General features: G+C 46.6%; 1 protein-coding gene across 3 annotated transcripts in view; it reads left to right on the top strand.

Annotated features, from left to right (window-relative positions):
• Nucleotides 1-14,649, top strand: part of mei4 (meiosis-specific, MEI4 homolog (S. cerevisiae)) — a 593,333-nt gene that overhangs the window by 155,466 nt on the left and 423,218 nt on the right. The gene's annotated exons all lie outside the window — the stretch shown is intronic.

Consider the following 14,649-nt stretch of genomic DNA (forward strand, 5'->3'; position numbering starts at 1 on the left):
TGCACACCTGTCCCACACAAGTATATAAAGGCAGGTCTCAGGCAAGTGAGGCATTCCAGAGCTGTGAAATAAAGGTGCAGGTCCTGAGTGACCTTGACTTCAGCATGTGCCTCGTGTAAGTCTGTACTGCAGGGTCAGGACTTTACAGCAGGCTTTGAGTAAAACATTCCCGGTAAAAGTGCAAGACTTCACATCTGCTGGTAGTCACTCATGACTGTTACAAATCAAATTATATAAATACATATGTATATGTAAATCAATGTAATACTTACTCTTGCGGATCCCACAAGGTCGTTCCATCGTTTGCAGCATTGGTTGCCCTCACACACCTCGTTGGTCGCCGATGAGACCACCTCTTCTATCTCGGCCCATATCTTCTGGTATGCCTTTGGGGTGGGCTCCCCACGCCCTCCCTGTGTCAAATCACCCCAGCGTAACTTGACCTCCTGCACGAGGGAGGCATTTGCCTCGTTCGAGAAGCTCCTCGCTCTTTTACGCCCTTCAATGAGCTCCTCTCCCACCTCACTGCTCTCTCCAGCTTCAGTCTCCACAGCATGCTGTGATGCCTCCTCCTCTCTCCATTATAGGGCAAATTCGGTCAAATATGTGGCTGGTAACACCTACTTTTTGTTTGCCGACTTGCTGTGAAGCTCCCAAAGCATCCACACCACACCCAACCATGCCTTCAGTCCCTCTGAGCTCCCTCTCTGTCTCCTCTTCTGCGCATGTCATGGTGACCCTTGACCTCCAGAATCGCGGGAATCGAGCATTACCATGACATTGCTAAGGACAGCCACACTTTATGGCAGAAGGTCAAAAAAATTTAACGTTATTGCCCATTTTATATCGCTCGCGGTAACACCCATTTTCAAAAATGTAAACCAGGTGTTTTGAGAATGGGCGAGAAACCGGCGATCTCAAAACCTTTTTTTACCACCCATGCCGGAAATATTGCCCATTTTTGAGCGATAACCACAAAAGTGGAGGTCCTAGCCCATAGACAGGCTAAGTGAGTGGGCAAAAATTTGGCAGATGGAGTATAATGTTGGAAAGTGTGAAGTTATGCACTTTGGAAGAAAGAAAACAAAGAGCAAGTTATTATTTAAATGGGGAAAATTTGCAAAGTGCTGCAGTACAGCGGGACCTGGGGGTACTTGTGCATGAAACACAAAAGGTTAGTATGCAGGTATAGCAAGTGATCAGGAAGGCCAATGAAATCTTGGCCTTTATTGCAAAAGGGATGGAGGATAGAAGCAGGGAAGTCTTGCCACAGTTGAAAAGGTATTGGTGAGGCCACATCTGGAATACTGCGGCAGTTTTGGTTTCCATATTTAAGAAAGGATATACTTGCTGTGGAGGCAGTTCAATGAAGGTTCACTGGGTTGATTCCGGAGATGACGGGGTTGGAATTCAGAAGAATGAGAGGTGATCTTATCGAAACGTATAAGATTATGAGGGGGCTTGACAAAGTGGATGTAGAAAGGATGTTTCCACTGATAGGGGAGACTGGAACTAGCGGGCATGATCTTAGAATAAGGGGCTGCCCATTTAAAACTGAGATGAGTAGAAATTTCTTTTCTGAGGGTTGTAAATCTGTGGAATTCACTGCCTCAGAGAGCTGTGGAAGCTGGGTCATTGAATAAATTTAAAACAGAGATAGACAGTTTCTTAACAAATGGGAATAAGGGGTCATGGGGAGCGGACAGGGAAGTGGACCTGAGTCCATGATCGGATCAGCCATGATCGTATTGAATGGCGGAGCAGGCTCGAGGGGCCGTATGGCCTTCTCCTGCTCCTATTTCTTATGTTCTTATGTTCTTATTGAATGATAGTGCAACACCAATATATCCCATGGGTGATAAGAGTGTAACTGAAAATACATTTTCCATCAGCAGGTGCTGTAATAAATATGTTTCAGGCAATTACAACTCTGAGCCTGCAAGTCAAGTGCATTATAGTAACATTTTGCACTTCTGCACCTATAACTTGCTGTATGGAATTCATGTGGCATCTTCCTTACAGTACAGCAGCTGACATGAAATTATTTGACATTGATATGGGATACCTATACAGAAAAAAGTTCTGATTCCCAATTTATCATGATTTTAATAGAATGGAACAGCACTGCTGGGTGAAAGTATTAGCATCTTGTATATAAACATATAGTAAACATTGGAGCGTGTCTCAGACAGAAAATGACTATTCACTGTATAATGGCCAAGGCCATTTTATGATTTTCCAAAAATCTTATGAGCTAGGATATCATATGTTAGAAAACTTATTTTGAACTATCTTAACATTCAAAGAATTTGCTCTATTGCAAATATAAATTATAATTACAGTACTATTGCCGACAGCAATCTTAGTGCCTTGCAGTTCTAGATGAGGTATGGTTGCCAATGAACTACATTGTATGGTGTCCTTTTCAGATTGAATTGCTCCAAGGCCAGTGCTGCTTCCAACACAAGCTATAGGAGTCACGTGATGATAATAAAGCAACAATTCTTAGAATTTTCTCTCCCCTTCTCCTTCAAAAGTAGGCATCAATGATACATCAGTGCGGCTAAGATCAAGAAATCAGCAGACTGAGTTGGGGGTGTGTGGGGGGGCAGGGGGCGTGCGGCGTCATGCCTGTGCTGTTCTGCATTTTCTATTGAGAAGAACATTACAGACGAAGGAGGAAAAGTTCATCCCCTTAGCGACGCCCGTTAGTGCCAGTAGATGGCGTTAATACGGCATTGAGAGCTGTACCGACAGCTCTAACGAATTCAGAGACGCATGCCAAGTCCGGACCCCCGTAGTGCTGCCAATAACAGCGATCGCCAGGGACTTCAACGCCATGGCGATCATGATTTCAATGATCGGCACAGTCCCGGCCTGCAAGACCATCAGCAGGCCGGGGCCATTAGAGGGAGCAGCGTGCGGCGGCATGCCACTGCAGGGAGCAGTGTGTGCTGTTGCAGGAGAGTGATGGCTGATTGCAATGCGGGCAGATACAGCAGGAGCAGCGAGGTCGGGGCGAAAGAGCGGCAAGAGTTTGTAGAGGGATGTGATCAGGGCCCAGGAGAGGCAAGGGCTCAGGGGCAGCACGGGCCAGCCCACACCGCGATATGTGTGCGCACTAGGTCCTTGCAGCAGAGCTGGTCTCCAGTCGTCTTGGTTAATCCTTGCCACTGGACCAAGACCTAGCTCTGTCAAGCCCGTGTGGTGGCTGGTGTGCAACGGCCGCCACACATTAAAAAAATCCACGCACAGGTGTCTTCCACCCTTCAAGATATAGTTTGGGATCCGGAATATTAGGTCCTTCATTGAAATACCTGTGAACTCATCCCTTTTCGGTGTGGAAGCAAGTCATCCTCGTTTCGAGGGACTGCCTATGATGGTGAATGCTCACTGAATGTCCGATCTGCCAATTGCTTCTCACCACTTACCTCACTGCCTGGACTTAACAATGACAGGGAGAGCTGGTGTGCAGCACCAAGAAGACGGCTCCGGGGACATTATTTAAAGGGACCAGCCCCAATCACTGACAGGTTATTTAATTTCAGTGCCTGTGTCATAGTTCCTGATACTGCAACAGCTTTATTTAGTGATTTGTAGGTTCTTTGGTATCAGGAGTGTTGTGGCAAGTGGAAAAGTGCAAAATTTAATCTTCACTGATTGAACCTATACTTGGGGGTTGGAGCGGCAATCCATCTCGCCCTCCAGCATCTACAGCGGGCATGTGTACACAAAGGGAGGAGGAGGAAGACGAGGACAAAGACGAGGAGGAGAAGGAGGAAGAAGATGAGGAGGAGGAGGTAGAAGACGAGGATGAGGAGGAGGAAGAAGACGAGGAGGAGGGAGCAGACGAGGAACAGGAGGGAGGCAGGCAGCAGCCGGACAATCGGGTTCCGGATGGGCGGGCCGTGACCAGCTCATCAGACTCCAGTCTGAATGAATGAAACCCCAGATCCCCGTGGCTCACCATCATACCATCCATGTGTCATGCCATATCACTGCATCCTCCTGGGTGCAAAGGTGAAATGAGAGTGACCACAAAATATTACAAACTCTATGAATAAATTTATGCATAAATATATCACACACATCTAATAACTAATGACCTTTGTGCCTGCCATGGTTGAATAGCTGTCAGTGTGTGCAAGGTGTGAGATGTGAGTGTGAGTGTTGCTAGGTAGTGATTGTTGGTGGGTGAGTGCTGGGGGTGCGGTGCATTGAGCAGTGTGTGAATCTTGTGGTACAGATAGTGGTATACAACATTTGTTGAAGCCTTCACTCACCCTGACCACTCGTGTGAGCTTGTTAAACTTCTTCCTGCACTGGGTGTGGGTTCTGGGGACCACAGTGCTGCCCATGACGTGGTCTACCACCTCCCTTCACACAGTCTGGCAGACTTGTGGCGAGGGCCTCCTGCCAGTTGGTGGGTACAGTACCGCATGCCTTCTCTCCACCGCTAAAACCAATGCCTCCAAATCTTCCTTGGAAAACCCCCGAGCTCTCTCCCTGGGGCGGCGATCTGCCATAAGCATTTCTAAATAAGTGCTCCTCTTCATCCTTCTTCTTATGGTTGTTGCTGCAGCTGTACACCCAACAATACTGAGAATGAGGTGCTGCAGCATCAATGGGCCTCCCCTTTAAGCAGTGAAAAAAGCCTGTGGCAATCACTACTTGCGTTTAGACTGCACCCGATATTGGTCCATCTTTTCAGTGCATCGCCAATGTGCTTGGGTTTCCAGATTAGATTTATGGCTCCAATCATTTTAATGAGGAGTGAGGTCGAATTTTGCGTGCAGTCTAGACAATTTTCACCTGGCGCTAATTCACCATTTTTAGTCTTAAGTGCTGCCCATTCCTTGGCTATAGTGAATTTCTAGCCCTTTAATTGTTTAACAGCTCAACAGGCTGGAAGGAAAGGACTACACCAGGACCCACATTATCACCATCGTGGAGCGAACTTTCCAATGGATAATAGAAATTAGCGGATAATCAAGATTCTCCAAAGTTTAGTCTTATGTGCGCTGCACTGTGTACAATGGAGACAAGTTCAATGCAGATACATTTCATTAAATGTTTTTTGGATAGTGAGGTTCATTTATTTCAGACAAGTTGCTCCTTAAAACCTACCACTTTGACCAAGCTTTTTATCATCTGTCTTAATATCTCTTTATGTGGCTTATCAAATTTTGTTTGATAACCACTCCTGTGAAACGTCTTGGGAGACCTTCCTATATTAATGGTGCTATATAAATGCAAGTTGTTGGATCGCTGATTAGCCCACATCAGGGACCCAAAGACCTGAGTGGAATACACACAGTGCAAGCTCCCCTCAGTGCTGACCAATTTCTGGCATGGGTCCTAAAACGGGTGTTAGGCCCCTCATTAACATATGCAAGCGGCCTAATACTTGCTTTATATGGCCACCAGAGATACCTGAATATCGCCTGACACAAAGTTTGAACTTATTTCCGGCGTCCTCAAGGCGTGGCAGAAAGCGGTGTGAAATTGGTGTGTTTTGACAATGTACAGCCCAGAAAAGCAGGCACAAAGGGGTCCAGTTCGCCACCACTGTCTCATGCAAAGCTTTGTCCCATTATAGTTCTGGCAAATAATCAGGGAGGTTTATCGCCAAAGGATCCACTTACTAGTACTCCGATTATAAACCTGCTGTTTGTCATTTCTGGTATGGGTAAACAGTAATATATTAATGCATGACATATGCGTAAGACGAGTCATGCCTTATGGTAAATACCTGCCCAGAAAGATAGCATGTGCTATCAGCCTATAGTTGTCTTATTTAAATAGTAAACTATTGTTTGTGTTCCATAGGCTTGTCTAATGATCCTTTCAAAAATCTTATTATAGATTCTGGGTGGGTTTACTATTCCTTGGGCTAGAAATTCTGTTGCGCCCCGTTTAGGGCAATAACTTTTGAAATCTCGGAAAAGAATCGGCAGGCGATAATGATTTTCTGCTCCCAGGAAATTCAGCCTTGGCGCTTCAAGAGGGAAGTGGAGCACTAAATCAAGCACTAACCACTTAGGGTGCGAAAGTGAGAGAGCGGGGCAGCAGCGGCAGAGCACTGAGCACTGTGGATCGCAATGATACCGGCATCAGAGGTTGCCTCCCTTGCTTAAAGGGAAGTTGCCGATTATGATGCACAGTATACTTCTGCTCAGGTCTGTGTTGCCAGGCGACTAATATTAGAACACAAGAACATAAGAATTAGGAACAGGAGTAGGCCATCTAGCCCCTTGAGCCTGCTCCGCCATTCAAAAAGATCATGGCTGATCTGGCCATGGACTCAGCTCCACTTACCTGCCCGCTCCCCATAACCCTTAATTCCCTTATTGGTTAAAAATCTATCTATCTGTGATTTGAATACATTCAATGAGCTAGCCTCAACTGCTTCCTTGGGCAGAGAATTCCACAGATTCACAACCCTCTGGGAGAAGAAATTCCTTCTCAACTCGGATTTAAATTGGCTCCCCCATATTTTGAGGCTGTGCCCCTTAGTTCTAGTCTCCCCGACCAGTGGAAACAACCTCTCTGCCTCTATCTTGTCTATCCCTTTCATTATTTTAAATGTTTCTATAAGATCACCCCTCATCCTTCTGAACTCCAACGAGTAAAGACCCAGTCTACTCAATCTATCATCATAAAGTAACCCCCTCATCTCTGGAATCAGCCTAGTGAATCGTCTCTGTACCCAATCCAAGGCTAGTATATCCTTCCTTAAGTAAGGTGATCAAAACTGCATGCAGTACTCCAGGTGTGGCCTCACCAATACCCTGTACAGTTGCAGCAGGACCGCCCTGCTTTTGTACTCCATCCCTCTTGCAATGAAGGTCAACATTCCATTCGCCTTCCTGATTACCTACTGCACATGCAAACTAACTTTTTGGGATTCATGCACAAGGACCCCCAGGTCCCTCTGCACCGCAGCATGTTGTAATTTCTCCCCATTTAAATAATATTCCCTTTTAATGATTTTTTTCCCAAAGTGGACGACCTCACATTTTCCGACATTGTATTCCATCTGCCAAACCTTAGCCCATTCGCTTAACCTATCTAAATCTCTTTGCAGCCTCTCTGTGTCCTCTACACAACCCACTTTCCCACTAATCTTTGTGTCATCTGCAAATTTTGTTACACTACACTCTGTCCCCTCTTCCAGGTCATCTATGTATATTGTAAACAGTTGTGGTCCCAGCACCGATCCCTGTGGCACACCACTAACCACCGATTTCCAACCCGAAAAGGACCCATTTATCCCGACTCTCTGCTTTCTGTTAGCCAGCCAATTCTCGATCCATGCTAATACATTTCCTCTGACTCTGTATACCTTCTGCAGTAACCTTTTGTGTGGCACCTTATCGAATGCCTTTTGGAAATCTAAATACACCACATCCATCGGTACACCTCTATCCACCATGCTCGTTATATCCTCAAAGAATTCCAGTAAGTTAGTTAACCATAATTTCCCCTTCATGAATCCATGTTGCGTCTGCTTGATTGCACTATTCCTATCTAGATGTCCCGCTATTTCTTCCTTAATGATAGCTTCAAGCATTTTCCCCACTTCAGATGTTAAACTAACCGGCCTATAGTTACCTGCCTTTTGTCTGCCCCCTTTTTTAAACAGAGGCGTTACATTAGTTGCTTTCCAATCCGCTGGTACCTCCCCAGAGTCCAGAGAATTTTGGTAGATTATAACGAATGCATCTGCTATAACTTCCGCCATCTCTTTTAATACCCTGGGATGCATTTCATCAGGACCAGGGGACTTGTCTACCTTGAGTCCCATTAGCCTGTCCAGCACTACCTCCCTAGTGAGAGTGATTGTCTCAAGGTCCTCCCTTCCCACATTCCAATGACCAGCAATTTTTGGCATGGTTTTTGTGTCTTCCACTGTGAAGACCGAAGCAAAGTAATTGTTTAAGGTCTCAGCCATTTCCACATTTCCCATTATTAAATCCCCCTTCTCATCTTCTAAGGGACCAACATTTACTTTAGTCACTCTTTTCCGTTTTATATATCGGTAAAAGCTTTTATAATCTGTTTTTATGTTTAGCGCAAGTTTACTTTCGTCATCTATCTTTCCTTTCTTTATTGCTTTCTTAGTCATTCTTTGCTGTCATTTAAAATTTTCCCAATCTTCTAGTTTCCCACTAACCTTGGCCACCTTATACGCATTTTTAATTTCATATTGCAGCTCTAAACACTCTCAAAGAATGGAGGGCTTGGATATCTTGCAACAATGTAGCATCAAAAACTTTCAGCAGGCCCAGACTTTAATTATCGCTCCCCAAGCAGCCAGCTGAGGTGACCCTGCCTCCTCTTCCTGCTGTTGTTGACGCCCAGCGATACAGCAGGGGGCGAGAGGAAGTTTCACATCCGGGGTGATAACAGCGCTTTATGACATCACGATCTGCGAGGCGCTAAAGGCCGAGGCGCTAAAGGCCGAGGCGGTAGCGCTAAACCGGTAGGGAAATTCACGGGTGTCGCTGAATTTGCCGCGCCAAGTCGCTTACCCCTTAGTGTCCCATTACCGCTTCCCAGGCGCTAACGGGAGGCGCAAAGCAACCGAATTTCTCCCCTCTTGTATGTCCCGACTAAAATGATTAAAGCCTTTGCTCAGACGCGCACCTGCTATTGCAGTTTTATGACTCTTTTGCCGCAATCCCCCCCCACCTCTTAGTGACGTACTTTAAGTCTTGTTTCGGCAGGAAAATGATGGGTGACTCGCTTCCACCTACTTCTGGCGTGGGCTGCGGTGTTCGCCATTTTGAGCAGACCGGTAGCTCAGCCATTGCCTGCGTTCGGCAGAAGAATGTAATGAGGCAGATTGTGTCAATGATTGGACACATGGCCTGCTATTTTGGATGTTGCTGCTCGACTGTATGCCCTCTCCAAAGCACACACAGCTAAATGTGCGTACAGCTGCACGATGTTCCCCCCACCAGCGCTACTTAAAGGGACACACGCAACTTGAGGTAAGTTGATTTTTGACTTTGTACTGGTTCCCTGTACTGTTTATTTGTGTAGTAGCTTGGTGTGTGCAGGACATTGGCTCTTAAAGGAAGGCCTCTGAGAACACCATTTGCTCCCAGTCCCGGGAGCCCTAGATGCAGTCCCCTTTGGGCAGCAGCATGAGATGGAGATGGAGTAGAGGCAGAAAAGGGGTCAAGCTGCTCACAGAGGGAGGGAGGAAGATCAAGAAGCAGGAGAGGAACAATCAGAAAATGAGGAGGAGGAAGCGAAAGGAAGGAGGCAACCCAGACAGCCCCTTTCTGGCCGATATATCCAGGAACGAATCATCCCCCTACGGTACCAGCGAACTCCAACTCCCCATTCAACATTATTCCATCACCTTGCCTTCTCTCTGTTACAGACCATCAAAGCGTCTTCTTGGCTATAATGCTGAAATAAAAGCTACCACAAAGCAAACCTTCCAATCCAACTTTATACATCTATCCATCCAATATTACATTAAAAAATCTACTAATCACCCATGTGCATTCCCTTAATGACTGTCTTGTGTGTGCATTTGTCTCTTCTCCTGCTCCTATACAGTGCTACCCCAGTGGCTGCAGCATGGCTGGTGGGAGACTGCTGACTTTTAGTGGGAAAGACTGCTCTGGGCCCAGTAGGCCCAGCTTCGGGCTGCATCACCTCGGCACGGGCAGCAGCAGTCTGGGCTGGCTGGCTGACAGTTAACAGCAAGGGCACTGGCAGAGTGGCTGTGGTGGGAGTACAAATGCTGTCATCCTGAGAAAGGGCAGCAGTGTCGTCCTCCACGGATCCATTGCCATTCCCTCAGCAATCCTAGTAATCCGCTGGAGTACAGACTGCTGGACTGCTGTGAAACCCTGCAAGCCCCTTTCAAAACTGATAAACCCAGCTGCGATGGCAGCCGTCTGTGCTTGCGCGGCAGCAAGCTGAGTTTTCATGACTTCAGTCTGAGCTTTCATTGCAGCACTCAGATGTTGGGTCATGTTTACTTGTGCTGCAATGGAAGCGGAGACATCGCCCATCAGACACGGCAGGATGGTTGGTTCCACAAGTGCATTCATGGATCTGCCCAGCCCTTCCACACTGGAAAGAATGGGTTCCAAGCTCTACCCAAAACCCTGTGCAAGACTGGAGCTGGACTCCTCCACGTTCCTTGACACTGCACTCAAGCTTTCTGGTTGGCCTGCCAATGCACCAAGCATTTCATTGTGCATACCCATCAGCGTTCTTCTGTAGGCCACTCCAACAAAGTCTTCATCTGAGTCCTGTGCAGCAGAACTCGTGTGTGACCTCACCCTTTGGGGAGCTGGCAGTAGCCCACTCATGCCCGGGTGTTTCACCACGTGCAGATCCTGCATTTAACCTATCTAAAGAACATAAGAGCATAAGAAATAGAAGCAGGAGTAGGCCATACGGCCCCTCAAGCCTGCTCCACCATTCAATCAGATCATGGCTGATCATCGACTTCAATTCCACTTTCCTGCCTGATCTCCATATCCCTTGATTTCCCCCAGAGTCCAATAATCTATCTATCTCAGCCCTGAATATACTCAAAGACTCAGCATCCATAGCCTTGCGGGGTAGAGAATTCCAAAGATTCCTAATCCTCAGAGTGAAGAAAGTTCAATCTAGTGAACCTTCATTGCACCGCCTCCATGGCAAGTATATGCTTCCTTAGATAAGAGTTCCTTACCCTTATACTCCAACCCCCTTGTAATAAAGGTCAACATGCCATTTGCCTTCCTTATTGCTTGCTGTATCTGCATGCTAACTTTCTGTGTTTCTCGCTCTGAACACAAATCTTTAAAAGTTTCTCACCATTTAAAAAATACCCAGTTTTTCTATTCTTCCTACCAGGTGAATAACCTCACATTTCCCTACATTATACTCCATCTGCCACCTTACTGCCCACTCATTTAGACGAACTATATCCCTTTGCAGACTCTTTGGGGCCGAAATTGCCCCTTTCCATAAGAGCCATGACCGCCTCAAAAAGGTGGCCACAGGTCGGTAAGGACTCACCGCTCGGTCGGCGCAGAGTGACCGACATTTTTTAAATTGCCCAATTTCATTTTTGGGGTGGTGTATGGGCCCGCCCCGGCCGTCTTCCCGCCCCGTCGGGCATATGCTGAGCCCTTACTGACCTTCGGCGACCCCCTTTCCGCTACGCGTGGGAAATTGCCCTGCGGGAGCAAATCGGCCCCACTCGGTGCCCCCGAACGCTTTCCCCGGTGGACAGCTTCTTGTGGCTGGGCGACGCGTCCGTCCTTAAAGGGGAGGGCTCACTGCCGCTGCCGCCATTTTATTTTGATTGTTGACCGACTCCGAAGTTGGCCAGACAATGGTGGCCACGGGTTCAGCCGGGTCACCAACTGGCAGCCCGGCACCCCCTCTTAGGTACCGGGCCGCTAGTCCGGCCGAAACCCTCCCTGGTGGCCCAGTGTTTGCCACTAAAGTGGCTGCAGAGCTCTCAGCTGCCCTCCCCTTTAACTGAAGGGGAGGGACGTTGTGACACGTCAATGCGACATGGCGCGGGACGCGCCAACAATGTCTGCACGGCGCTGATGACTCGGAGCAATGTCTGACCCGACAGAATGGCACTTCCATCCTACACCGAACCCAACATCAGCCCCGACACAAAAAAAGAGCTGAATATCACCGGATTCTCCACCCGATGCATTGAGGCGGAGAAAACACTTTAAAAAAAACAGTAAGTGCGTCCCGTTTGGGGCGGAGGGCAATATCGGCCCCTTTGTGTTCTCGTCACAGCTTACTGTCCCACCTAGCTTTGTGTTGTCAGCAAACTTGGATACATTACACTCGGTCCCTTCATCTAGGTCATTTAACTTAGGCCTCGAACTTGGTGGCAGCGCTAAGTTCCGCCCAAGTGCCCCCCAAAGGACCGCTGAGATACCTGATGGTACATTTGGCGGGAGATTCGTGGAAAAGTCCGGCAAAGACCGACCGGCGGCAAAAAAACGACTTACGACATGAATCTGGGCGGCAGTGGGCAGGACCTCCCAATATTGGTGCCAAATGCAATCCTGGGCAAAGTACCGTCGAGGATTGAGTTGGGCCCAGGGAGGGGGGGAACATATAAAATTTAACATTTTCAACAAATAAAAAAAAATGCAAAACCTTCAGGGGACCCCATCCACCTGAAGCGCTGGAAAAAAATTAAAGAAAATAAGTTTACTAACCTCTTTTGCAGGTCTTCTTACTTATCTCCACATGGCGGCGCTGCAGTGGGCTCCCGCCCGGACCAAACTGTTAGCTAGTTGGACGGGAGGACACTTACGTGATTTGCAAGCAAGCGGATGTCAGCGGGCAATTCCCAACGGTCTTCCCTCCCCGCCGGTGGGAGGCTTCCTACAAACTCACCCAGAAACCTCAGCGGCAGTCGGTGGCAGCAGGCGGTGAGTGCACCAAGTTTGGCCCGCTAGATTGTAAGTAGCTGAGGCCCCAGCACTGATCCTTGCAGCACTCCAGTGATTACAGTCTGCCAACCTGAAAACGGCTTGTTTATCCCTACTCACTGTTTTCTGTCCATTAACCAATTCTCTATCCATGCTAATATATTACCCCCAACCCCATGAGCCCTTATCTTGTGTAATAACCTTTTATGTGGCACCTTATTGAATTCCTTTTGGAAATCCAAATATGCTCAGTGCTGTGCTGGGACCCCAACTACTTACAATCTATATTAACGACTTGGAAGAAGGGACTGAGTGTAGCGTAGCCAAGTTTGCTGACGATACAAAGATGGGAGAAAGATTGCAAAGTGCTGCAGTACAGCAGGACCTGGGGGTACTTCTGCATGAAACACAAAAGGATAGTATGCAGGTACAGCAAATGATCAGGAAGGCCAATGGAATCTTGGCCTTTATTGCAAAAGGGATGGAGTATAAAAGCAGGGAAGTATTGCTACAGCTATACATGGTATTGGTGAGGCCACACCTGGAATAATGCGTGCAGTTTTGGTTTCCACATTTACGAATGGATATACTTGCTTTGGAGGCAGTTCAGAGAAGGTTCACTAGGTTGATTCTGGGGATGAAGGGGTTGACTTATGAGGAAAGGTTGAGTAGGTTGGGCCTCTACTCATTGGAATTCAGAAGAATGAGAGGTGATCTTATCGAAACGTATAAGATTATGAGGGGGCTTGACAAGGTGGACGCAGAGAGGATGTTTCCACTGATGGGGGAGACTAGAACTAGAGGGTATGATCTTAGAAAAAGGGGCCGCCCATTTAAAACAGAGGTGAGGAGAAATTTCTTCTCTCAAAGGGTTGTTAACCTGTGGAATTCGCTGCCTCAGAGAGCTGTGGAAGCTGGGACATTGAATAAATTTAAGACAGAAATAGACAGTTTCTTAAACGATAAGGGGATAAGGGGTTATGGGGAGCGGGCGGGTAAGTGGAGTTGAGTCCAGCCATGATCTTATTGAATGGCGGAGCAGGCTCGAGGGGCCGTATGGCCTACTCCTGTTCCTATTTCTTATGTTCTTATGTACTACATCCACTGTTCCCCTTTATCTACCCTGCTTGTTACATTCACAGAAAACTCTGACAAATTTATTAAACATGTTTTCCCTTTCATAAAACCATGTTGACTCTGCCTAATCATGTTATGATTTTCTAAGTGCCCTAACACTAACTTAACAATAGATTCCAGCATTTTCCCGATGACTGATGTCAGGCTAACTGGCCTGTAATTCTCTATTTTCTCGCCCCTTTCTTGAATAGCGGTGCTACCATCCAATCAGCTGGGACCATCTAGAATCTAGGGAATTTTGAAAGATCAAAACCAATGCATCCACTATCTCTGCAGCCACCTCTTTTAGAACCCTAGGATGTAGACCGTCAGGTCCAGGGGGTTTGTCGGCTTTTAGTCCCATTAGTTTCTCTTATATTTTTTCTCTACTTATATTAATTAAAATATGTTAAGTTCCCCACCATTTTTCGTATGCTTTTTGTATCTTCTACTGTGAAGACAGATACAAAATATTTGTTTGAATGTTTCTGCCCTTTCCTTATTCCCCATAATAATTTCTCTGTCTCAGCCTCTAAGGGTCTAACGTTTACTTTTGCTGTTCTCTTCCTTTTTACATACTTGTCGATGTCCTTACAAATATAAGAATCCTGAGAAATCATCATTTCAGATTCCTACTAGCTAACATGGACAAAATTAAATAAACATTATTAGTTGCAGGTTTCAGCTGGTGTTATGTAACCGTTAGTCAATTCACGTTGATTCTTGAATAATTATGCTTTTAAACTAGTGTAATATGTCTTGGGTAGTCGCGGTTAGATTTTAAAATGGACGAAAGATGGCTGCTTGACCAAATATTAAAAATGCAGGCTCCAACAAGCCTTGTTAGGAAAGTGACAGAAAGTCTGTGAGAAATGTTGAGAGTTTCAGTGATTGAGATAAGAGGCAGGGACTGTAAGATTGTTATGAATTGCATGTTATTTTTTAGAATACTTGTTTTAATATCTTATCACCATTAATATCATACTCATCAGTAATCTGGGTTATGGAGAGAAAGCAGGAAAGGGGTACTGAGGGAATGATCAGCCATGATCTTATTGAATGGCGGTGCAGGCTCGAAGGGCCGAATGGCCTACTCCTGTGC

The sequence above is a fragment of the Pristiophorus japonicus genome, chromosome 9 (genome assembly GCF_044704955.1).
Source record: "Pristiophorus japonicus isolate sPriJap1 chromosome 9, sPriJap1.hap1, whole genome shotgun sequence".
Classification (NCBI taxonomy): Eukaryota; Metazoa; Chordata; class Chondrichthyes; family Pristiophoridae; genus Pristiophorus; species Pristiophorus japonicus.